Source organism: Triturus cristatus, chromosome 10, assembly GCF_964204655.1.
Source record: "Triturus cristatus chromosome 10, aTriCri1.1, whole genome shotgun sequence".
Taxonomy (NCBI): Eukaryota; Metazoa; Chordata; class Amphibia; order Caudata; family Salamandridae; genus Triturus; species Triturus cristatus.
Window position 1 is genome coordinate 1,168,986,410 of NC_140593.1, and position 27,598 is coordinate 1,169,014,007.

Consider the following 27,598-nt stretch of genomic DNA (forward strand, 5'->3'; position numbering starts at 1 on the left):
TCTGCAACGCAGCTCTGTGGCACTTACTGGAGGAACCTAGTGGTCTAGTTTGACCCTAGGGACCCTTAGGATTTAAGATGGCCACCAGAGACAAAAGAGCCCAAATGTAGCCCAAATATCACCCAGATGTAGCCCAAGTATTGCCCAATGACAGAATGTCCCAGAGTGTTCTTAAAAACAACTAGAGCGCTTACTGTCTTCATTATGACAAAAGTATGGCACACCTGAAGCCGTCTTGATTGGAATAAATTGGTAACACTTAAAACATTTAATTTAAAAAGGAACACAATGAGGGGGTTCATTTTGCCATAGAAATTATGATTAATTCTGAAGAAAGAAAATGAGGGCACATTTTGAGTGACTTCTCAAATCCTCTTCTATTTCATTAAAAAATTCTGACATGCAGACTGAAACATGCACTTTTAATACCAGGAGCAGATTTCCATGGTGAACAGTAGTTTTACTACAGTGATCTAATGAGCAACTAGAGTGCTAACTTTCAGAATTTATGGCAAATGTGTGACATATCTGAATATCTTCATGATGGAATCAAAGTAAAAAACTGAAAGCATTTCCTACTGAGGAGACTGCAGTACATGACGAAATTAGGAAACTTCATAACAAATAAATCTCCCAAGATGGCCACCGGAGACAAAAGAGCCCAAATGTAGCCCAAAATCACCCAGATGTAGCCCAAATATAGCCCAATGACAGAAGTGTGCAAAACACTTATTATTTTGTGTTTTTGCAGTGTTATATAGTGCAGACTTGTCAGGTATTGGAGTGCTTTACATGAGCATTGGTTACATCACACAAGAACAAATTCATTTTGGTTGTAGACATGGGGAGACTAAGTGATTTGACCAGAATCACAGAATGTCGAGCTGAAGCAGAAACTCCAACCTGGTTCCCCAGTTGCAAAGTCTGCAGTTCTGGAAGTAACACCACATCCTCTCCCCTAAGTGCAACATTTAATCAAGTGGTCAACTGGATAAAAAAACATAAAGATAACAAATAATTTAAAAGTGCTTTGTCGCTATTTGAAAGCTCAGAAAATATGTCCTTATTTTAGTCTTTTAGAGCACTAACCATAATTTTGATGCCAATAAGACCCTCTCATATATGTAATTTCTAAAGGAAATGCTCTAGGTATTACAGTTTTGATTACATCAAGATGACGTCAGGCGTTCCACACTTTTGTAATAAATATAGAATGTTAGCAATCTAGTTGTTCATTAGGATACTGTTGAGAGGCAGAGGCAAGGGGCACGGATTCTGAAAATTGAAGGCAGGTAGGAGGGTGCAAAGGCAACAATTTAACCACACTGAGCAGGCAGGAAGGGCCGTGGCAGCACAACAGACTATGGAGGGCAGTGGAAAGGGGGGCAGGGGCAACAAACCAACAATACAGGACTTGCAAGAGAGGCTGTGGCAATGTAATAGACCATTGTGGGCAGAAGGAAGAGGCAATGGTAGTACAACCATACATGCCAACAGACCCGATTCAGCCAGGAAACGTCCAATGTTTTTAAGCTCAAATGGGCTTTATTTGATCTGTCTCCTGTCTACAATCTCCTCTTTTTCAATGTAACTCAAAGGGGAAAATCAATACCCCAGTTTTTTTTCAAAATCTCCCTCTTACCAAGTTCAAAATGTTCGCAAGTATGGTACATTGGACCATGGAAGGAAATGGGGTAGGGACATGGACTTGGATAACAGAGGACAGGAGGGACATGGAGAGGTGCACCAAACTGACCCTGCAGGGCAGGCATCAGGGTTTGCAGCAGCACAATACACCACACAGGGCAAGCGGGACGGGAGTGCAGCACAACAATCCATAGAAAGCAAGAGGGAGGGGACAGGACCATGCACATGGACAACGAGAACAGAGGGGCAAGAGGCAATGGTAGCTAGCTGGCCATAATGGACAGACAGGAGAGAAAGCTGCAGCATAACAAACCATAAAGGGCAGGAGGGACGGATCAGGGGCATTACAATGGAACAGACAAGCCAGGAGGGAGGGAGTAGGGGTCTGCACATGTAAACAGAGGGCTGGGGGCAAGGGGGCAGGGCAGGAGCAGCAAGATAGCCATGGAGGTCAGGCAGGATGGGCACTAGAAGCAAGACACACCATGAAGAGCAACAGTGAGACTGTGATGGCATACACACAGACCACGGAGGGAAGGTGGGAGGGGGTCAGGGGCAGCTAACTGACCACACAGGGAAGGTGGGAGGGGCCATGGCAGCACAGAAGACCATGCATGGCAAGTGGGAGGGTTAGTGGCAGCACAATGGCTATGATGGGCAAGAAGGAGGGTGCAGGGGCATGCACAAAGGACGATGGAGGATAGAAGGGAGGGTCAGGACCTGTGCACAGACAAGAAAGTTCAGGGTAAGGGGCCTCACAACAGACCTCACGGGGCAGGCAGGAGGAGCAGTTGCAGCACAACAGACCAGGGAGGGCAGAAGGGTGTGGCAGTACAATGGACCATGTAGGACAGGAGGAAGAGGATAGGGGCATGGCATGTGGACAAACAGGGTGGAGGTGGCAGGGACAGGTTACAGTCATCTGACAATGCTAGGCAGGTGGGAGGGGAGTGGCAGCTCAACAGAACACTCAGAGTAGATAGGAGTGGCAGGTTCATGGAACATGGTGGGCAAAAAGGATGGAGCAGGGGCATGCACAAAGACATCGGAGGGCAGGGGGAAGGAGAATAGGGGCAACAAGCTAAGCACAGAGTTTAAGCAGGAGGTCAATGATGGGGCATAGAATTGGGCAATGGAGGGCAGGAGGAGTGGACTGGTACATCATACTAAATTGAGGGCAGTGGCAGCACATCAGACCATGCATGGCAGGAGGGAGGAGGCTAGTCCATGGATTCACACAACAGAGGATAGGGAGGAGGGGGATGGGGCAGCAAGCTAACTGTTCAGAGAAGGCGGGTATTAGGAACTTTATTGTTTTTAAAACGTGTGTCTGTGCGAACTACTTAAAATATGAACAAGTATGCAGCATAATCTCACTTTTATTCAGGAAGAAGAGGACGTTTGTGACTGTGACTCCGGGCTCACTTGGCAGAAACACCCCCTGACCCTCCACCCCCTATCGCAAAATGTAATGCCCGTGAAAAGGGTAGGTGAACACAGTGTTATATAGAACATAGTCCTGAGAGCACGATTGAAAATGAAAACTAGATATAGTGTATGGTATAAACTATGCACCAAAAAGTGTGATATAAGATGACTTGGGCGTGAAATATAATATGGAATACATTGTGCGCAATGACAGATTCATTGGAGAGCGCGAGATAGCACAGGCACTAGCGCGTGCTATGCGATATGCGCCTTGGAGTGTAATATGCACAGGGCAGTGTTGTGTAACCTAACTAGTCTCTAAAGTTGTAATATAAAATATGTGCTGGGGAGTGTAACGTTGCATATGCACTGTGACAAAGATATGGATCCCAGATTGTAATATGTATGGCATAGCACTGTGCGTTATAACATAGGCATCGAGGAAGGCACGTTAGATGGGGCAATATAACCCGTGCGAAGACAAGTGTGGCATGACATATTCACGGGGTGGTGTTACAGTGCACATGGGCAAGAGAGTGTCATAGCATATGCACTAGCTGGTGGAATACAACACAGAGGTGTGTGGCACTCGGCAGGCAATGGTGGGTGTAACACAGCATTGGGCTCTGCCAGGAGCGCGCTGTGACTCTCAAGTGATGTTCGTCCCCTTTCCAGAGAGTAAAATAAAAAGTATTACACATCCGGCAGTGGATGTGTGTTTTATTAACCGTGAGGGGGGTTTCTTGCATAGTTTTGGTCGAATTTTTGTCAAATCCCCTTTGAATGGCTTGGTGTGCATGTGTATTAAATGTGCCCGTCAATAGCTACCCATGTTTGTATAAATAAACGACAAGGGTGTCTACCGGGATTAGGCACGGTAGGGCATCAGACATGTCAGAGCTTCACTAGTGGTGTAAATACATTCCACGTGGATTCATTGTATGCATAGTCGCCTTTTAATGAATATCACGCAAATCTTCATGGTGATAGGTATGTACGGTTTGTCCAGCATGTCCTAGGTGTGTCTATAAATATATATTTTTTTAAAATAATAAAAAACAGTGGCCGGCCCTGGGGATTGGGGTCAAAAAAATATAATTAGGATGGGGTCATCAGGGCCAATAAATTAGAATAAGAAGGGGAACCACACAGCCCCCCTTCTTAAAAAATTAAAATAAATAAAAGACTGGCATCGTGCCGGAGGCCACGCCCCCTCCTTGCAGCACTCTGCAAACGCGCCCCCTGGTGAGTTGTAAGTTGGGGAATTAATTCCTCTTCAATACTGAGGGTCCCTGAGGGCCAACTAGCCCAACAGGCATCTCCAGTATGCGCCAGGGAGCTGCGCTGCAGACAGGTGTTCTGAGGCCAAGCCCCTTTTTACACCTCTCTGCAACGCAGCTCTGTGGCGCTTACTGGAGGTACCTAGTGGTCTAGTTTAACCCTAGGGACCCTTAGGATTCAAGGGGACTTAATCTCTCAACTTAGAACAGCCAAAGGGCGCGTTTACACAGTGGTGAAGGGAGGGGACGGGGCCCGAGGTGACGTGTGCAAACACGCACTATGGCACGTTTTAAATTGGGGATATAATTTCCCTTCAATACTGAGGGCCCCTGGGGGCTAACTAGCCCACCAAGTGCTTCCAGTAAGCGCCACTGAGCTGCATTGCAGAGAGGTGGTCCAGGCCGTGCCACTTTTTACACCTCTCTGCAACGCAGCTCTGTGGCACTTACTGGAGGTACCTAGTGGGGTAGTTGGACCCTAGGGACCCTCAGGATTCAAATGAACGTAATCTCCCAACTAAAAACGGACACAGGGCCTGTTTACACAGTGGTGAAGGGGGGGACGGGGCCTGAGTTAACGTGTGCAAAAGCGCCCTGTGGCCTGTTTTAAGAGGTAGTTTTAATCCCCCTGCCCTATTATATACTAGGGGCTTACAGAGGAGGTCATGCTAATCACAGGGGGACCCCAAAGCATAATGTTCCCGAGTGTATGTAGGTGTTTTCACTGTATTCTAAGTATCTTTTAACATAGCACTGGCTCTAGGACTGGTTAGTCAGACTCAGTTACCCCCAGTATCCGTCTGAAAAAGTTGAGGGTACAGGATGATTTTGCAACAACGATTCTTTCTGCTCTTCTTTTTGCACGTTATCCTTCTTCCTGCACTTTTCTTCGTCTTTGAGGACTTCTGTTGCTTCTTTCTGCACTTCTTTTTTTTCTTTCTGTGCATTTTTTCTTCTTTCTTCACATGTCATATCTCTGTAGACATAGTTAGAAATTAGCATTTAAAAAAACCTTTGAAATTCACAGAAAAAACCATAGGTTTCAGGCACGTTATAGTTAGGAATTAGCATTTAAAAAACCTCAGAAATTCACTGAAAAAACCATAGGTTTCAGGGGCGTTGTAGTTAGCTGGACTTTTCACTCGTACAAAACCATTGAAATTCCCCCGTTATAGTTAGCTCAGCTAACTATAACTTGCGCGCCCGCAATGCACTGCTGATGACGTCACATATTACATCACTCATGACATGGTCAGTGACATCACTCATGACATAACTGATGACATCTCAAATGACATCACTGATGACATCACTGATGACATCATCCAGTGAATGTTTGTTTTTCTGAAAATTAAATATGTTTTATATATGTATATCTAAACAATGATGGAAGAATAAATGGGTATATAAGTGTCTAAATGGATGATTTGTTTTTGAAAAATTGATTGTGTAACTGACTGATTAAGTGTATCATAGTAAATACATGGCTTAGTGAGTAATGTTTAAATATGTAAATATCTGTATCAGTCTCTCACTTTGTGTATAAGTGGCTGCATGGGTTGGTGAGTAGCTACATGGGTGTCTATATAGGTTATTAGTTGTTTTTTTGAGTATCAGTCTGAGTGTCTGCATGGTTCGGTGTGGGGTATTACGTAGTGCATAGGTGCATGAATGAGTGACTCACTGTTTGTATGTGTTGAAGACAGCATGTGTGCAGGACTGTATGGGTGGATGAGTGTGTGTATGGGTGTGTTAGTGAGTGAATGACTGTCTCAATAGTGTCTTTATGAGTAACTACATATGTTTTAAACTAGTATATGTGACTATTGGTGTATATAAGTGAGTATATGTGAGAGTGAGAGATTGAAAGAGTTCCTGTATGAATAAGTATGTGTTTCTATAAGTGATTGTTTAAAAGACTAAGTATGTGTAAGTTTCCGTAGAAGTAAGTGTGGTGGTGTGTGTATAACTGTATATGCAAGTAAATGTATGTTTGATTCTTTATTAGCATGAGTGACTATGTGTGTGAGTAACTCTATGGATGAGTGGCATTATGTAACAGGATGTATAGGTGTATGAGTACATATGATGAGTGAGTACATGTATGAGTGACTGTATAGGACTGTTGGTGAATGAGTGGATGTGTATGTGAACTGAATAATTAAGAGACAGAATTACCAACCTGGGGCCCACCGGAGGGCAGAGACAATATTATAATTGAAATTGGGAACAATATTAGTGTTGGAGAAACGGACCCCACCGAAGGGGATTAATTGGGACCACCGCTACCAGCATGCCTTTCACTGGAGAAAGCATGCTAGATGAAAAGAAGCGGAAGTCCGTATCTGAATTTCCAAATCACCCACCCTATGATTAAGATGCCGGAGGCATCGAAACGCGTCAGGGACATGAAGTTATCAGGTTGGAAATGCTGTCTGCTGTGAATAAAAAGGTTCGGATGAGCTGTTTCTTGTGGAGTGCGTCTCTGAAAAGCTTGGGGGTCTTTGGAGAAATGTTTGACACGGCTGCTCCGGTCGTGGGAGACTGCACCGCCGCTGACATCAGTCGAAGGTCTGTGCGGCTGCAAAACGCTATTGTAGCCGTCTTTCAGCACGAGGAACTGAATAATTAAGAGACAGAATTACCAACCTGGGGCCCACCGGAGGGCAGAGACAATATTATAATTGAAATTGGGAACAATATTAGTGTTGGAGAAACGGACCCCACCGAAGGGGATTAATTGGGACCACCGCTACCAGCATGCCTTTCACTGGAGAAAGCATGCTAGATGAAAAGAAGCGGAAGTCCGTATCTGAATTTCCAAATCACCCACCCTATGATTAAGATGCCGGAGGCATCGAAACGCGTCAGGGACATGAAGTTATCAGGTTGGAAATGCTGTCTGCTGTGAATAAAAAGGTTCGGATGAGCTGTTTCTTGTGGAGTGCGTCTCTGAAAAGCTTGGGGGTCTTTGGAGAAATATATATATATATATATATATATATATATATATATATATATATATATATATATATATATATGAAAAACAATGTGCTCAGAAGCATCGAGCGAGCACTCCACAGTACCTTCACCATTCGGTTGTGAAGCCTCGCTGCAGTTCCTTTCGTTAATTCCCAAAATCAAAGTCTGCCTCTGCCGACGCGTTTCGAGGCCAATACGCCTCTTCATCACAGGCTGGCAAACAAACACTGAGTAGTCGTCTCCTTTTTAGCCATGTTTTATTCAGTATGCATCCCTCAGTGGGCGTGGCCAGATTTATCAGCACAACAGTGTGCTGGGAGATGTAGTCCGTGTAATGGTATTAAAGTTATATCCTATCGTAGGTTCAGTGCTATATCACCAATTATCACAGTCATTGAAATACCTTTAGTAGGAAGGGGAATATGTAGAAGGGAGCTCCGTAGCAGATAGGCACTGTGCTGCACGGGTGCGGAATACTTCCATCCCACAGCCTCTCATATTTTGCGAGTGGTGCTCTGCTCCACGGCATGAGCGGCCGTGATATCCATGAAAAACAATGTGCTCAGAAGCATCGAGCGAGCACTCCACAGTACCTTCACCATTCGGTTGTGAAGCCTCGCTGCAGTTCCCTTCGTTAATTCCCAAAATCAAAGTCTGCCTCTGCCGACGCGTTTCGAGGCCAATACGCCTCTTCATCACAGGCTGGCAAACAAACACTGAGCAGTCGTCTCCTTTTTAGCCATGTTTTATTCAATATGCATCCCTCAGTGGGCGTGGCCAGATTTATCAGCACGACAGTGTGCTGGGAGATGTAGTCCGTGTAATGGTATTAAAGTTATATCCTATCGTAGTTTCAGTGCTATATCACCAATTATCACAGTCATTGAAATACCTTTAGTAGGAAGGGGAATATGTAGAAGGGAGCAGAGCAACAGTCAGTGTAGCAGGATCAATTTACATTAAGGAATGGAAGTGAGACACCACAATCTCAGAATGCTACTGGAGTGTTGTCAACGTTAGCATTATAATGAGCTTGACACATAATCTTCACTAAAACTATGGGCTCATTTGTGATCCATGATTCTGTGATGAATTATACGTCTAATTACTTAGTTACCTCAATCTGTCTACTTCTCTACGCCCAAGCTCTTGCACTCTTCTGCTCCTTAACGCTCTTTTCACATTTCGTCTCCACTTTCTTATCGATCTGTATTATGTTAGGCCTCTTACCTTCCGCAGCCTTATCAGTTAACTAATAATTCCATTCAAGCTCAATTCACCTCTCCATCTTCAGCCTCTCTTCTTTTCTTTTTACTCATATCTTGTTTCTTTTTACATTTTCCCTCTCCAAAATTTCAAAACAGTGATTGCAACTTATTAATGCATTCATCCTTACATGTCTCTCCTGGTTTCTCCAATTTCACCTGTTTTGAGGTAATATTCGGTATTATTGTTATAATATAAGAGCCTCCTCTTCTCTTCCTGAATTCCATAATAAGTTAAAGAAAAGGCTTTCAACTAACCAGCCTACCACAGACAGTGCTAGGAACACATACCTGCTCAGTGGCAGGATAGCTTAGAGTGTAACAGTATGCTTTACAACTACACACAACATAGCACAATGTTCAATAATGAATATTTTCCTATAATATAATTGTCACTTCAATTAGAAGGCCACAGTATGTATGGTACGAGTAGATTCTCAATGTTATAAATATACAATACATATACTGCTATCAAACATAAATAGAAAAACAAGGTACTACAGTACTAACTAAAGAGAACAGTGCAGTGAGTAGTGTGCAAAACAGAGCAATACAAGATTAAACTAGCTGTAGATAACACTGGGAAAAGCCTATGCTTTACTATGCTTAAGTATAAGTGTGATGAAGAATTATGAAATTAGATATTGATTACTCGGAAGCAACGGATATATATGAATAGGTTAGCTTACTTGACCCCTTTTCCCTTTTCGTTTTTGAGTTTGCAATTGTTAAAATGTAAGAAATGTTTTTATTGTTCTTTTATGATGCAAATGCGTCGAAATAAAGATTCAAATGAATGAAATGAAATAAGTGTGATGGTCCTATGATTGGAAAACAGTTGATTCGCTGGGAGCAGTGTCAATGCTTCAACTCCTGTGTCAGAGAACCTCAGCATGTGCGAATGATCACAATAACTTATAACATGCTGGGTTCATACTATTCTACTACAGTTCAGTGTTTTTGTACTGCTTCTTACCAGCTTCTACTTGCTTCGAGGCACTCCTTCACTCATTGGGTGCATTTTGAACTGTGAATTCAAGTAAAATGAGAATTTTTTTGCACTGCTAACTGTGACTACTTGAGATGTTTGAAAATGGGAAATGTTATTTTGCTGTTCAAGGGGTGATAGTCAATGCTAATCAATGCAATAAAACAGAATCCAAAATAGTCTCATGAACTTTTGTTTTCTGTCTCCAGGATTAATACAGAGTACTACCAATGTGTCCTTGCCATGGTGTTTGCCATTAGTCAGATCAATAGAAGTCCAGATCTCCTGCCTAACACCACCTTGGGTTTTCATATCTATGACTCGTGTTCCTCTGAGTTGGGAGCTATTGGAGGCACCTTGCAGCAGCTCTCAGGAGGGAAGGGGACAATCCCCAACTATGACTGTCATTGGAGCCCCAAGCTGGCCGGCTTCCTGGGAGATGGCCCAACAGCAGGAGCTCTGCCTATGGCCAGAATACTAGGAGTTAGTCGAATCCCCCAGGTATGACATGAACATGTATTATCTACTCTTCCTGTTGTTTCACTTTCATTGATGCTCATTCTCCAAGTTTTTTGGATAATTTGTATAACTACCCCAGCTAGTATATTCCAATTCTGACTGTGACTCACTTTCAGTTCCCATTGTAATGAGGCAGTCTGATGGTATTCTGCCTGGTCTGCTATTGTTTGTGTTACATGTTATTGTTACAAGCAATGTATATGAATATGTTCATTGAGGAAAACATATACATATTTGTACTTGAAGCATGACTGTAAATTCTATTCATGTCACCTCCGTGAAAAGTTTACATTCTATGCTACTGTTTAGGTGACCTTGAGGATGACCTACAGTTTCCACTGTCACTCAATGTGTCTGCCACTGCTCTCAAAATGAGTAATTCCTCATTTATATACATATTGTGGGGTCTCATGCATGGGGTTTTCTCCTGTTAACCTCTATGTAAATCCAGCATATCTGTAGTGCCTGTACATAAAGAGTTTTGTGTGGTGTTTTGCATGTAATCTAAGTGATTGCTTTAAAGCCTGCAGAATCCAGGACCGAGGACCATGGAGAAGTCTCTGGGAGTAGTACAGGATAGAAGCACTTTTATGAGTTGCAAAACGATTGCTGAAAAGGCAATGACTCACCTTCTCTCTGTAAGTAGAGTGGTCAGTTCCTTTCAGTCAGTTTGATAGGTTGTTTAGAATCTGGGGCCCAGTTAATAGTTTGCACAGTTTTCCTGCCTTCATCTAAAGTTCCTTGTTTAGGAATAGCTTCAGAGTTGTGAAGTAATGTAACTCAGTTCAGACTCTTGGTTCATATTACTTGGGAATGGTGCTTACCTGAGTATTCTGATACTGGGAATCAATGTAGATATTTAAAGGAAGGCAGAATGGGATCACAGAGCTTAAAGTTGACATGTAGTTTGCCTGCCTAATTTGGTACATTTTGCAATTTTTCTTGTTTTTTAACCAGACCCGTACATTTTTCTGTATTGTTCTACCATTAATCTTTTTGGTATTATGGGGAATCGAGATATTTGTGTAAATGACCAAAAGAGAATATGAAGTTTGGTTAGACGGGGTGATGGTGCTTGAGAAGAGCATTGTTTTGAGTGGCGTTAGCTGAGGTAAAAGTATATCAGGGAGACTAAGGTTCTCTTTTAGAGATTATGAGATGGCTCTGAGATTATGCTAACATTTCTGTCTGGAATTTGTAGCATATACTAGCAGAAAACTACAAATCTCGGAATCGTGTATATGGGGAAATGTGAAATGTGGTTGAAGAAGCAATGCATAACATTTGCCCAATTGTTACACACCCAGATCTCATTTCCCTTTATGAACAGAAGGTGAAGTTGTGGGGATTAAACTGTGAAAATATCACTGGCTTCTTTGAAGAGGGGAGGTCACTGGGATGGATATTATCCTAATGGCTCTTCGTCTAGATGGATGAGCTGTGGGGTGGTAGGGTGAAAAGATCAATTCCGCCTCTATTGGACGTGCTCTGGACTCAATTATGTGTCTGGCAGTCCACGGACCGCCAGACTCGTGGGGGTGCAGAGGCAATTGTCTCCCGGCCGCCCTATTACTATTAGGGCAGTTGGACCACAATTGCCCTGCAACAGTTGCCAGGAAACCGCTGTTCCCTGACGGCATTGTGGTGGTCCGGGTTCATCAATATGCTTGGCGGGACCGCCGTGGTCCCCCAATCATATTACGAGTTTCCTCTCTGCCACGGTTTTCATGGCGGTTTCTCCTCCATGAAAACTCTAGCAAAGAGGAAACAAAGGGCGCCCTATAGGCACCCTTGTGCCTCTGTTCCAGGGGGTACAACATACGCCCCCCTGTGTGCATGCACCCCACTTCCTGCACGGCATGACTTTTTCGTCCATGCCGTGCAGGAACTGTTGTTGGAGTTCGCATTGTGGGGCCCATTTTTAGAGGTACCGCTGTGGAAACGTTAAAAAAATACCAGCCAGATAGGAGAAAACTCCTAATCTGGTAGGTGGCCCAACCGTGGCTTTGGTGGTGTGGCAATGGTGCTGACCCATCACCACACCGCCAAAGTCATAATCAGGCTCTCTGTTAGCGGCCCTAGAGGCCTTCTTGCTGTGAGCATTGAAAGGGCATTTCCAGATAACCAACCCATCACCGCAAGCAAAGATCAGCAGTGCTGGATTACACATTCTGCGCAGCCACCTTTATAACACCATCACCTAGTACTCCATCCTTCTATGCTATGAAAGTGTCCATATACCCCAGGTCAGGTCCATAAAAAAAATAAAACATCTTTGCCCATACCACCTTAAGCCTTATTGGCTCAAAAGACCTGCCACAGAACTGGAGACGGGTCAAATAGAGCACAGAAGTTTCCATAAAGTACAATAATTGGAAATCACAAACACCTAACATGTGCAGGGACTTAATCTATAAAATCATTGACTGGGAACCATTTGCACAAAAATTACTCTCTGCTTTGGTCAGTAGCCAACAAGGCGCATCATACACAAAGTTCACAGCTCCTTTATGTCACTCATGTACAGCCAGATATTTACAAGTAAGAATAGGTCAATTTTTAAAAGCAGAAATGTTTGATTCCAAATCTTCGGTCAGCAATTAGGAGTCAAGCAATGGTAACCATCACTGTAAATGTGCTCTCTTCTCAACAGATAAGTTACGGTGCAGGACTCCCCATCCTGAGTGACAAAGCCCAGTTCCCATCCTTTCTCAGGACGGTGGCTAGTAGCTCTTCTCAGGTAGAAGCTATTGTTCATTTACTTCTCCACTTTCACTGGACATGGATTGGAATTATTGTCTCCAATAATGACTTTGGCCTGCAAGGAAGCCAGATGCTTAAGGAAGCAGCTGTCAGGAATGGGATATGTATTGAAATCTTTGAGACTCTCCCCACACAAGCCAGCAGGGCCTCCCTAGCTCATATCATTGACATTATACAAGCTTCCACTGCCAAAGTGATTGTCTGTTATGCCTTTACAGTGCATATGGCCCCTTTTCTGAATGAGATATCTCGTGAAAGGATTGCTGCAAAAATATGGATTGGAGTGACAAGTTGGATTCCTTCACCAGTGTTTTCCCAGACAGACCTCTGGGAAACATTGAACGGCACGCTGGGACTGACACTGCAGAGAGGAGAAATACCTGGGTTCAAAGAATTCCTCTACAGCATCAACCCATGGATGGGCTCTGAGGATATATTCCTAACGTCATTCTGGGAGCAGGTCTTCAATTGCAAATGGACAGATACATTGAAAGAAACAATTATTGGGAACATAACAGATCTGAAAGGGCTGTGCACTGGGAAAGAAAAGCTACAACTGCTCGATAGTTCTGTGTTTGAGGTGAATTATTTCTTATTTCCCTACTATGCATACAAAGCCACCTATGCCTTGGCCCAAGCTCTGCATGATCTGCTCCATTGTAAACCACAGGAAGGTCCCTTCACCAACAGGTCATGTGCAGATCCTAAAGGTTTTCAACCATGGCAGGTGAGTGCATTCACATATTGACACTTTCACTAGTTCTAATAGTAAAACTGGAGTATTATTGTGAATAACTTCAATGCATCAATCATGTCCTGAAAGACTCAGGGGCTTATTTACAAGCCCATGCCATAGCCGGTGCATCACTTTTTCTGATACACTTGTGGCTCAGAATGTGTAGAGCCATATCTATGAGGCAAAAAAGCCACTTTGTGTGGCTTTTCATTGCCTCATATATATAGAGTAAGGCACAGCAGCGCAAGTCTCTGCATTTTCTTAATCTGCATCAAAGAGGTGTTCCATGGGCGTTGCTTTTGGTTTTCCGATGCAACACCCATGGAAGTTGATGCACTCCCAGATTTACAAGGACCTGTAAACCTGGGAATGCGTCACAAGCCTACACCTCCCCAGGGGAGGTGTAATGAGGAGCAATAACTTTATTTCTCCTCCTTCCTTCCTCTTTGTATGTGTACTGCGTTATGTAGCACATATAGGAGGAAAAGCCTCCATTGATTGCTTTTTGTGTAGAAATGTGTCCCTTTCTGCACAAAAACAATAATTCTCACAACGCAAACACCCTTTCACCATGGTGCAAGGGAGCCTGAATGGGGGCAAGGCAGCTAATTGTGTGCCAGCGCAGTGGAAGATGACAGCAATTTGTCATATCTCATAGATATGGTGCATTCCTGCCCTTCTCTTTTGACGCAGGTCAGTGCAACAGAGTGACTTGCTGAGCTACCCTGCGTCAAAAACTCTTAATAATAATAATCTATTCTTGTAGAGCGTGAACACATCACCCCTTAACGTTTCAAGGCACTGGGGGCCGTCGGGGAGATTAAGTGAGCTATTGCCTAGAGTCACATGATGCTGAGCTGAGTTGCCACCAGGGATTGAACCGTGATTCCCTTGCTCCAGAGTCACCCACTCTGGCCGCTGTGCCACACCTCTCCCTCGTAAATGAGGCCCTCCATGTAGATCAAGTCAGGTTCTTCCCAAGTTCATCTTTAACTATTTCAATGTCATCTTCTGTTTGCAGATGTTGTACTACATAAAGAATGTTCATGGAAAGAGCTCTGCTGGCAGTGAAAAGCTATTTGATTCAAATGGAGACACCCACTCATTATTTGATGTGTTATATTGGCACATGACATCTAGTGACAGCAGCAGCTTTGTAAAAGTGGGGACCTACCATGGCCAAGCTCCTCAAGGTTTAAAGTTCATCATTAATGAGAGCGCCATCCTATGGGGTGGAAAACACACACAGGTGAGATCAATTTATAATTTTTTCACTGTATAGGAGCATGAATGAGCTTGTCTGGGAAGGGAGGAACCCGTTTTAAGACAACAGGACATTTAGAATATTAAGCTAAAGTATATATTATTTAGCTTGACTTGCCACCACTGACTGTGGCTTCTAAAGGGACTCCAAGCTCCATACTCACCCAAGCCAGCATGTGCCAAGGTAGAGGGGGTCAGGGGTCCCTTTCCACAGAGCTATATAGCGCTGCACTCATTCCCATTGTGTGGGATTTGCCACCACTGACTGTGGTCTCTAAGGGGACTCCAAGCCCCATACTCACCCATGCCAAGAAGCACCAACGTCAAGGAAGGAGGGGGGAAGAGTTGCTTTTCCACATCGCTGTATAGCGCCACACTCACTCCCTCTGTGTGGGACGCGCGTGGCCCAGGAGTGTGCCGGTCCTGTGCCCGTCATAGCTTAGAGGAGGACGGGCTATGGTACCCATCTAACAATGGTTTCAGGGCTATCTTTTTTCCCTACAGTAAGTGTCATTATTTTTACTTGCAACATACTTCTATTTGTAAAAGTGCAGCTTCATTGGATTTTGGCACAATTGGTAAGAGAAAATCCACTGAGAATTCGGCAGGAAAAATGAGTAAAAGCTCAAAATTCATTCCCACAGATCCAGCTGGTAAACTTCAAGCCGACACGACACTTGAAGTTATCATCACATTGACTGAGAAGGTTGAAACTCTTCTAGGGGTTTACAAAGTGAGATCCCAGAACCAAGGTCAAGTGGTTGGTAAGACTGCACCTTTGTTAAAAAGCCAAAACGCACACTGCCAAGTCATATTGAGAAATCTGCAGGCTTGGAGGGTTTATTTATTATTTATTTATTTGATGAGTTTTACATAGCGCTGGCTTGACCCGAAGGTGTCCGAGCGCTTTACATGAGGTTCCACAAAATTACATCAGTTTCAAGTTACTTGATTTGTTAGAAAACTATTACAAGAGCAAAGAAGATGAGATAAGTGAAGTATAGAGGGGAAGGGGGTAAGGGTAAAGGGGTAACAGGGAAATACAATGGAGAGATGAAGGAAAGTCTGCCAAAGTCCGGCTGTGTAGGTGACGGTAAAGGGGGAATTTCAAAACCCATCTCCTCTATAGCTATCAGGTAGCTCCACCGGGCATCGGCCAAATAGCTAGGTCTCAACGAGAAAACATTTAAAGAACACAGAGGACAAAATAAATGGTGCGTGGAAGGGTAATGGGGTAGGATAATGGGGTAGGAGGGAGAATATGATGGAGAGACGAAGGAAAGTCTGCCCAATGTCTAGCTGGGTAGGTGACGACCAAAGGGGGAAGTCTGCAGCCCATCGCCTCTATAGCTATCAGGTAGCTCCACCGGGCATCAGCCAGAAAGCTAGGTCTCCATAGTCGGGGGTAAGTTCACATTTTCTATGTCCTGATGGGTAGGCCGGATGGGGGAAAGGTTCGAGGACTGGTCAATGTCAAGTTTTTTGTCCCTTAGTAGTAGCACAACATGGAAGGGACCACTGTGGCAGCCATCTTGGGGTGAGGCAAGGGGTTCTGACCTTGGTGATACATTCAGCCGGTCCCCATCTTTATCTTTTGCTCAACAAGGGGGGGAATTTGTTGTGCAGAGGAGCAGCCATTTTAGGATCCAGCGGGGTGCCTCCGGTATCTCTCTCGGTTGATCATGAAGCTGACCACGGTCTTCCCTAGAGGCCGCAGCTGTTGCTGCTATTACCATCTATGTTGCGGCCACTACGCTGTAGGAACTGAAAGGGGGCCTTCCTTGGGGTGTTGCTTTTTTTGACCCATGGCGACGATCTTCTGCAGGCGCCATTTTGGGGTCAGGCACGTTAAATAAAGGCTCACAAATAGATTAGAATCCGTTGCCCTAAAAGACTAAGGAGGACAGTGTCGGGAGCCCCCAGCCTTGCGGGCTCACCATCGGGACTCCTGGCAATGTCAACAATGTCCCCTCTCACTGTCTTTCGTCTTGAGGTGAGTGTCTGCAATGGCGGGTGGGATCCTCATGGGATCGGTGTTATCTCCTTCCCGTGTTGTTGCGCTCCCCCTCCGTCCTGGCAGGCTTCTCACCGCGCCTCTGCCGTGTCACTCCTGGAGGGTAGCTGCTGTCTCTGTGCGCGAAGGTGTTGCGCTTCAACTGCTCTGCTTTCTTGGGATAGAAGAGCCCGGAGGAGCCAAATTTGTCACCCGGCTCATCTGTTAGCGTATTATTTACTACTGTCCTCCACCTCGTCTAAAGAGGGTGGTCGCTTCTCCTTCCGCCATGATGCTCACACCAGGCGAGCGCGCACAAGAGGGTTCCAAGTTTAGCATACCCCGGAAGGACACTATGGGAATTACTGAAGTACCGTACAATTCGGAACATCCACCAGTACTATTGGAGCCAGCAGTCCCATCTTTGAACATCTATTAGGTCCTTACTGAATGATGCAGTGGCCCGGAAGAGACACTAGTGCAAACTCGGGTAGAGGTTAAATGGGTGGGTCAAACTGTTATGGGGTCTTACTAGAGGGCATCTGGTGATGAGGATACAGCCACTTTGGTCAGAAGATTTCAGTCTGAAGTGGTTGATTTCTGAGTGCAACTAGTAGCCCTATCGGCTGAAGTAGTGAAACTAAGGAAATCTAAGTTGACGGAAACCCCTACCAAAGGAAGTATTTCCACTAATATCCCCAACCGCAGCTATACCACCATAATACATAAATGCAATAGGTGCAAATGTGGGAGAGACAAGCTTTCACACGGTCTATGGTGAATAACTTGGCTCAACACACCCCAAATTTCCAAATGTATTTAATAGCAAATAGATCCTCAGGGGCAGGTTATGTGTGGTCAAATACTCCACCAAAGACCAATATAACACACTCACTTGGATCCAGCGCATTTTACCCACACCAGGATAGAAGAAGGATTCATGGCAGAGTGGGGCGTAGAGTAGCAGCCACAGATATCGTCAGTGTCTATTTGACAAATGTGCTGGAGATAGATGCAGGGGCAAGACAAAATGAAGATTAATTGAAAAATAAATGCACTCACTTGATCAGACAGGTTTATTAATGCTGTTCTTTAATCCACTCCAACATTCCAATCAATCAATCATGGATTTGTTGAGGCCGACTACCCACCTGTGAGGTTCTCAAGGCGCTGGGGGGGGGGAGGTGCAGGTTCCAGTCCATTTGGGGTGAGTGGAATTCGAGTCAGCTGTTCAGGAATGCTGGTCCGGTGTTGTGGAGGGTTTTGTGCAGGCCTGGGCTAAAATTCCGTTCCGCTCGCGGGAATTGTGATAAAATGTCAAAATTTCCGCAATCCGCATTTTACTGGAAATTTTTTGCTTGCTCGCGCTGTAAAATAATACATTCTCGATGCGCGCGATCGCCTTACCTGAATCCCCGCATTCGCCGACAAGTTTTCCCGATCCAGTCACATTCTCCTCGAGATGTTGGATTGTTGGTAGCCATTTTGAAGTACTGGGTATTTAGACCCAGCGGTGCAGGGGCACACACCCTATGACTTCGGGGTTTCACCCTGTTCCGGACCTACAGAAACACAGAGTCTTCTGGGTGAAGTCAAAGAATCGTTTATTGGCTGCAGACCAATGACAGATATCCTAGAAGTACAACAGCGTGTATGTTCTCAGGAGACTGCTGAAAATCATAGGAACAGGCTACATCTTAAATAGGCCTTTTCTGGCCCCAAGCATACATTCCTGAGTTTTATGAAACGGCAATATACAAGGATATGTTACAAAGAAAAGGCAGAGTCATGATGACCATCCCACATTCCAGTTCGGCCAGCCCATAATGATTTACACAGTAAGGTTCAGATCCCATGTTTGAAGTAAATAGACCCCCCAATAAACATGAGCATCTCCTGTTTTGGGAAACAAGTAATAAAGCAAGAACAAGCAGGTGTAGAAGAGATTAGCCGGGGGATTGTGTAGAATGAAAGGGGTTTATGACGGGTCAAGCCCTGATACGAATCACAGGTGGACGAAGGAAGGGGAGCTCGTGAGACCGGTTTGACCCGGGGCAGCAGAGCCAGCTGCCCAGGTCACAGAGAAGTCAGAGGGAAAGCCCATGTACTGTGAGGCCCGTATTAACTCCATCATAGCCTATGTGAGGGCAACGACAAGATGGCCACTGCTTCCAAAATGGAACCCGCGTAGTTGAGCAGAATACGTGTACACAGTGCATTCATAGCTAGAACGACACATGAAGCACTCGTACGTGCCGCATTTACCATTTGCGGTTCGCTAATACCAAGACAGACAGGGGTAGGGCCCTGTCCCCTACGCGGTTCCGAATACCAAAGTACGACAGACCCTCCTTTTGCCCTTACATAGGCAATCACTATACTCATCTTAATCCGAGTCTAGGTCAATGTTCACGAAGTCATGGAGATGTTGCTGTAGCATCATCCTATTACTTAGCTCGTCCCTCGATACAGGTTTCCTTACACATAAGGTAGCACAGAGGCCACATACCGCAGGAGCACACTGTATGCATAGACAGAACAGGAAAAGAATGGCTAAGATTATTCCAATGACCATCAGAGCTTTCCAACCCCAGGCAGATATTAATTCCCAGAACCATCCCATCAGTGACCAATCTCCCTTATCCACGTGTATGGCTTCAGATATTTTATGGAGTTTGGAGATGGCTTGATACACTGTTGGAGCATTATCTGGTATGAAAATGCAGCAACTGGATTGGATGACCTTGCATACCCCACCGCGGTCTGCAAGAATAACGTCTAGAACCATGCGGTTCTGCAAAGTCATAAGGCGATCCGCTTGGAGCTCAGCTGTCAGATTACTAAGGGCACCAGCCGTTACATTGACGGTGGATTCAACCACACGAGTCAGCTGTCTCAGGTTCCTACTATTGACCATAGGTCCCCAAAACGGCAGGAAACCCAGGAAGAAGTCTCCTGCTTCCTGACCGGCAGTGTCCTCCTTACTAATCACACCTCTCACAACTCTGGTCTTGTGATAGTCAGAGGCGGCAGTAAATGTCGGCGGTAGCAAGTTCGCAATATAACATGTGCCCGAGAAATCAGGGGGCAACCATGTATATGCTCGATCATGACAGATGAAATATGTGCCCTTAGCAGCCAAAAATGCAGGGGAAAACTGTGACGGGAAAGTGTACGTTTCAGTACAGTCACTTCTTCCCAGTTGAGCTCTAGGGTTCTGACCATTACCCTGTAAGCAGAACCGACCCATGTGGGGTACGACCCAGATCGGGGATGAGATTTTTCGCTGTCTTTCACCCAGACTAATACTATACCCCGTCGCGTTCCATCCTACATAGGGTCTCAGCTCTTCTTTGGGAATAGATGAGTATGCATCAATATCTCTACTCATATCGGCAACTCCTTTCATCAAAGCCTTATTATTGGTGATGGGTCTGATGGAACGCGGTGGGCGAGGGGAGTATGTATCTAGAGCGTAGAGAAACATGGTTTGGAATGCCCATGACGATCCATTGTAACTGTACGGTAGCACCAGGTAGGGAATACCCTTGTTAATGGTATGTGGCATTAACCCACAGACCCAGCAATTGGTCGTATTCATTACCAGTTGGTGCTGGTGCAAGAGTTGGATAAACGAGTTATTTACAAACTCTGATCGTCTGGTCTGTTCGTGCTCAGGTAAAGGGTGAAAAGAGTGAGAGGAGGCAGTAGAAAGAAGTATAGGCTGTTGAGTGGGTGCAATGGGTTTTTGAGCAGAGAAAAACACACATCCTACAATAAACATCATGATACTACACAGTGTAAAAAAGCACAAAAAGACAAAACATTTACTTTTTACAATACTACACATTCTTGTTTTAGAGTTCATTTCCTCAATCGGTCTCTCCATCTTACAAAACTCCATCCTCTACTCGGGCCGCTCGCGGTGGATGAGTTTCTTCTGCTAAGGAGTACGCCTGTCAGTCCAGGGAAACGCCCTAGACCAACCAGAACCGTTGACCTAGCGTCTTCGGCCTGTACTCCAAAGTCTTGGCACCGCGACCCTGCGGCAGAACCCGGATGGTGGTTCGAAAAACAAAAATCAAGAAAGTCCTTCAGATGGGAGAGCAAAAAATGTCAAAAGGGAAATAATGAGGAAATCTTTATTTGTCTATGGGCCTAGGTCTCAAATTATAGCGGAGACGGCCAGGTGCTGTTTGGTCTTGAAAAAGAAGTTCAGACTCAGTGGTGTCCAGTCGATTCGATGGCGGCACAGCTTCCTGCAGAATATTGTCACTCTCTTGGACTGTGGCTGTGTCTTTTAAGCGGGCGTCACTGAATGGTACAAAGCGAGGTACAATGTCTGTCTCTGAGTCGGCGATACCCTCGTTGACCCACTGGTCATATGGCAGAGGCAAGGGAACTACCTTGCAGTGAGTACCATGAATCCAGTGCTTCTTCCCTTTCACTCGCACTGCTGATCTTGTCGAAAGAAGAACAAGATGAGGGCCGATCCAGCGAGGCTCGTCGTTGCCCTTGCGCTGGAAATTCCGGACCAGGACCCACGAGCCAGGGTTGATGGGGTGTCCAGGAGGTTCAGAGGCTTGGGGAAGAGTATCATGTACCTGTTGGTGCAAAACACGCAGTTTAACAGTCAAATCATACAGGTAATCGAGCAGTACTGGATGCTCTATCTCACTGAACTTCGCCGGTCTTGGCACACCCCATACGTTGGCCGGGCGGCCAAAGACGACCTCATAGGGACTAAGTCCCACTCGTGAGTGTATCGTCATTCTGGTGGACAAGAGTGCTAAAGGCAGAGCGTCAGGCCATTTAAGACCAGTGCTCGCCTGAATTTTGGCCAACTTGAGCTTTAAGGCTCCATTGTAGCGTTCTACTAGTCCAGCTGATTGGGGGTGATTTGCAGCGTGAAATTTCTGCCTTATGCCTAAACCTTCACATACATTCTTCATCACTTTACCCACGAACTCACTTCCATTATCACACCATACCATTCTCGGCATTCCAAACCTAGGGAAAAATTCCTTCACAAGGGCTTTGGCTGTGGATAGGGCAGTGTTATCTTTCAGAGGATAAGCCTCTACCCATTTGGAGAAAGCACAAACAACCACCAATACATATTTCAGGTTGTTGCATCTTTCCATGTGAATAAAGTCCAGCTGCAAAACTTCAAATGGACATGATGGGGGTGCAAAGTGACCGGCCGGAGTTGGGGTTCCCCTACCAGGGTTGTACTTCAAGCATACTATACAATTCTTGACCACATTCTCTGCACACTTGGGAATCCCAACATTCTGCCATACTGGAGCCAACAACTTACAGATACCTTTCGTACTGATATGTGCCATTCCATGCGCCATAGTAACCACTGGAAGCACATATGCATCAGGCAACAACCATCGCCTATGTTCTGTCAGGTCAATCCAACAACCATTCTCATCCAACTTACCCATACTCTCTCTCCACTTGCTTAACTCTTCTTCCGTAGCTTCAGCCTGAAGCGACTTCACACTCTCTATTGTGTTCTCGCACATTCCCATATCATTAACCCATCTTGCGGGGCCTGCAACATACATTCTAGTCTTCACATTCTGTGCGGTTTCTCTCGCGGTCTCATCAGCAAACGCATTCCCACGTCCAACATCATCTGTGACTTTCCGGTGCGCACTGCATTTCATGATCGCAACTTGCAAAGGTAGGGTCAGTGACTCAAGGAGATCATTCACCAACTTGCCATTCTGAATTTTAGCTCCATGCGACGTCAGGAACCCACGCTCTTTCCACAGTCGCCCAAAATTATGAGCCACGCCAAAGGCGTACTGGCTATCTGTGTATATATTCACTCTCATTCCTTCAGACAACACACATGCTCTCGTGAGGGCGATTAATTCTGCTGCTTGGGCCGAATTATGTGGCACTCGTGCAGTTTCCACGACCGTATGTAAAGTCGTGATAGCATATGCAGCAGTCGTGTCACCATTAGGGAGCTTGAAACATGACCCATCTACCCATAAAGTGCCATCACATTCAGTCAGGGGAGTATCTTTGAGATCTATTCTCCCTTTCGTCTCTTCTTCTGTTCTGAACAGACAGTCATGTTGCTCAATTTCATCTGAGTCTGCTGGAATCGGCAATAGTGTAGCTGGATTCAGCGTATTGCATCTTTTTATGTGTATGTGATTCGCTAACAGTGTGAGTTCATACCCTGATAATCGCGCACTAGTCAAGTGTTGCGTCTTGGTTCTATTTAATAATGTGTCTACAGCGTGTGGAACCATGACAATCAATGTGTTGTCCATTACTAGACCAGCAGATTGTCGGATAGACATCGCTGCAGCAGCTGTCGCTCTCAGACAGCTTGGCAATGCCCTCGCTACAGGGTCCAAGGTGGATGAAAAATATGCGCATGGGCGCGGTCTGTCGCCAAAAGGCTGTGTCAACACTGACAACGCACATCCATCTTTCTCGTGAACATACAATGTAAAAGGCTTGCTATAGTCAGGAGTACCCAACACAGGAGCTGAACACAACGCATTGCGCAATTCCACAAAACTTTTCTGGCACTCTTCAGACCATGGGATAGGATTCGGTGTGTCTTTGCATGTTAATGCTAATAAAGGTTTTGCCAACAAAGAAAAACTTGGGATCCAATGCCTACAGTATGAGGTAATGCCCAAGAAAGCACGCACTTCTCTCTGTGTCTTTGGCACACTCAACTGTGCAATGGCTTGAATTCTTTCTGGGGTCAGTTTCCTTCCCTCCTTCGATAAGAGATGACCTAAGTAGGTCACTTCTTGTCGACAATATTGCAGCTTAGAGAGAGACACTTTGTGATGGAATGCGGATAAATGGCGCAACAGTAACAATGTGGCTTCTTTACAGATCTTCTCAGTATCCGCGGCGATCAGTAAATCGTCCACGTACTGGATCAGGATAGCGCCACTAGGTAAAACAAGTGCATCAAGCTGCGCTTTCAAAGCTTGACTGTATATGGATGGACTCTCGCAGTAGCCCTGGGGAGCGCGTTTGAAGCGGAAGCTTCGGCCTCCCAGACTAAAACCAAAAATGTCTCTGCTCTCTTCTGCAATTGGGATACTAAAGAAAGCATTCTTTAAATCGATCACTGAAAACCATGCAGCAGAGGCTGGAATCATCGTTAACAAGGCAGTTATATCGGGGACAACCGGAAACTGAGGCACAACAATCTTATTAACCTCTCTAAGATCAATCACAAATCTGTAAACAGGTGGCTGTGAAGGGTCCGTTCGTTTTAAGACAGGTAAAATCGGGCTATTGCAAACGTTGCCTCTTGTCTCTTCAATCACACCCTTATTAATCAAGTCGCTGACAATGTCTAGCAATGCTTTCTGCCCTTCATTAGAGATCTTGTACTGGGGAATACGTGGCAGTCTGACATTAGCCTTTAAAGTCACCACATATGGTGGTATTTCCAAGAGGCCCACATCATTGGGACCAGTAGCCCAAAGGGCATCCGGAAGGGATGACAATTCAGGTGGCATCGTGTTTTTAGACAAATACATTGGGGAAACCACTTTCCTGCCTAATGTAAGTTGCACTCCTGAAGGAGAACAATACAGTGTAGCGTGCAATCTTTTCAACAAATCTAATCCCAGCAAATTCTCACCACAACCTGTTGTCAGGATCAGGGGCGCTTTCAGCTCGCAAGGTCCAACAGAAAGTGACATGGGACTAGAAATTGGGTTCCTAACTGGGGCGCCAGAAAAACCTACTGAAACATTTATATCGCCAGACAAAGGTGCGCCAGGGAGTTTTGAATGCATGATTGAACTCTTTGCAGCACCAGTGTCTAGCAGAAAAGGCTCCGTTACATTTGCTGTAGTCACCTCAACATACGGTCCACTCTGATCCACTGGCACTGAAACAACTCCCTCTCTCTGTCTATGGCTGTCCTAGTAACCATTATTCTCTGCATCGCCATCCTCCACATAATAATCATTATTGTAATACTGTGCCGTATTACCAGTCGCGTTAGCTTGCTGATCAAAACTATTAATGGCGCTTTGGGGCGGAAGAGGACGCGCGTTTTGGGGAACACTTCCACGCCCTCTGCCTCTAGGAGCTTGCTGACCACCTCTACCTCTGGCGCCATACGTATTACCATTCCGTTGCATCAATTTAGGGCAACTATATTTAAAATGACCTTCCTCTTTGCAGTATGAACATTGGTTGGGACCTACAGGGACACGTGGTTGATAATACCCATTCATTTGCTGATTAGTCTGAAACTGTTGGGGTTGGTGATAAACACCTTGGGGTTGTCCATAATTATTACCACCTCCACGTGGCGGATAGGCCTGCTGTAAAAGGACCTTTGTCTTTAGTTCCTTCGTTTTCTTCTCCGTTCTATCTTTCTCGTCTTTATCTCTGTTTTCATAATACTGTGCAGTAGCCAGTATTTGCGCTGAAGAGGAAACGGCCCAAGAACTCTCTGAATCTTTCAACTTTTTACACAGGTCAGGGAGTAAATTCTGCACAAACTTATCCACAAACAACCGTTGGCCACCCTCAGTACTCATATCTTGCCCACTGTGGTCAATAAACGTTTCCTCAAACCTAGTAAAGAAGTCTGACACTGTCTCATCTTTCTTCTGCTTGCATGCAGATAACTTGTCCCAATTTACGCGCATCGCAGGCATTAGTGTCTTCATATACGTGATGATTCTACCAGGCAATTCAGCTACTAAAGGTTCTGGTTTCGCACCACCCGTTTGTCTAGCATCAGCAGCAACAATGTTAGCCCATGTGTCCCCTAGTTCTGCATTGTGATCTACATTACGAATTGACCCCCATAGAGGCTGTGGAACAACATTACCAAACAACATGTCTATGTCGGCCAGATTCATAACGCATGACCCTGCCGTCTGTGACAACTCTTTATAATAACCTGCTGGGTTTTTACGGGGATCAGGCAATGTCTGCTTAAGTGCTAACACCTCAGAGCGCTTCCATGGAACATGCACCCAAACACGTTGGAAATGCGCTGGCACAGCGGGGTTATTGCCGACAGCTGCAACTGCTTCCTTCCATACCGGGGGAACTTCTCTCATAGGGTATTGTCGCGCTTTTGCCTTTTTCCCCACAAGGACCTCTTGTTCAAACAATGACTGTTGGCAATCGTCATTCCTTAAGGACAATACAACCGCAACTGCTTTATCTACTTCGCTGTCCACAATTATACCAGTTCCAAAATCGAACCTCACTCTACACAATTCCTGCGGGTTCGGATTTCTACCACTATCCTCCAATTCTTCACAGAGAATTTCGCACATTTTCTCAAATACATATCTCTGTTTCGGGGCATCCCATTGATGGAAAGTGTTAACAACCGATTCCACATCATACAGTGAAGGAAAAACGATCCATCTACGCGCCATGTGATCTATTACCTTTTTCTCATCGGGGTTAGGCAATTGGCTGCGCAACTGCTTACGCTGTACACCAGGAGTTGCACCAGATGACCCAAAGAGAGGCGACATTAATGTAGTAACCACATTAGCTAAGCGCTGTCGCGCTGAAGGGGAAGCTGAGGCGAGAACAGGGGGAAAAACAGAGGGAAGAAAAGAGGATGTAGAGACAGGTACTGGAGTGGTGGAAGGAAGAGTGTTAGGGGAGGCAGTTACTGGATTAAGCAAAGTCGCAGGAAGTGCGGGGTTAGTTGGAAGCACAACTGGCGGCGCTTGAGAAGACTGCGCTACAGGAATAGGAACTGGCTGCAAAGCAACTGGCGGTTGCGGCAAGGCTTGCAGTATATGCACTGGAGGCGGCATATTTACAAGCTGAGGAGGCGCCGTGGCAGTTTGAGCAGACGGGGGTGGCGAACTCAACAAATGTGACATCAGGGGATCTTTCTCCTTTTCTTCTGACTCATCCTGCTTAGAATATGGCAGAGCTGGGTAACATTTGTCAATCCCTAACTTACGCTGCCTGTGCAATTGCTCATTCATTTGCTCCTCTTCATTGTCTTTAAATTGTACAGCTGCTTGCATTACTGACATACCTCTCTCTCTCTTATTCTTTTTCGCTAGCTTAATTTCCTTCTGTTTGGCTTCCTTTCGCCATAAGCGGAAAGAGTCAAACATCGCCGGCCGGGCTTTCTTCTTAAACAATTTAATTTCCAGATTATCTAAAATATCGGTATCAAAACTACCATTTTGGGGCCATTTTAAAACACCGTCTCTCCTGGTGTAGTGGATCCACACTTCGTTATATGCAATGGGGCCTACGCCATGTTTCACATAGAGCTCATAAGTTGGAGTTCCAACCGGAGGAACCGGACATGATTCCTCTAGCTGGAAATCTTTTCCACAACCCAAACAGAATAATCTACCAAATAGTCCAGAACCAGGCATCTTCGCTCACTAGTCTAGATCCAAACGTCAAAGGATTATCGATTACGATATTCTCGTGAATACACGAGTCCTCTGGCTTTGGGGTTTGCAAACACCAAATCACCAATTACCAAATCAAACCAAACGATCCCGAGGGATACCAAAACAAATGGGAGACGCTCCACTTATACTTAACTGAATATTGCTGATCGATGACGTCACCAGAAGACTCTCTCGATTGTTTCGCTCTCTCAAACTCGTCAAGGGTCCAAAACAGGTCGATTAATCAGGGCAGCAGTCCTTCGTAGCCGTCGGGACGCGGAGAACCTCGCAGAAAAGACTTTCGGACCACGTCGACATGCAG

General features: G+C 45.2%; 1 pseudogene; it reads left to right on the forward strand.

Annotated features, from left to right (window-relative positions):
* The window catches only part of LOC146796874 (extracellular calcium-sensing receptor-like), a 231,655-nt pseudogene that overhangs the window by 116,376 nt on the left and 87,681 nt on the right, over nt 1-27,598 (forward strand).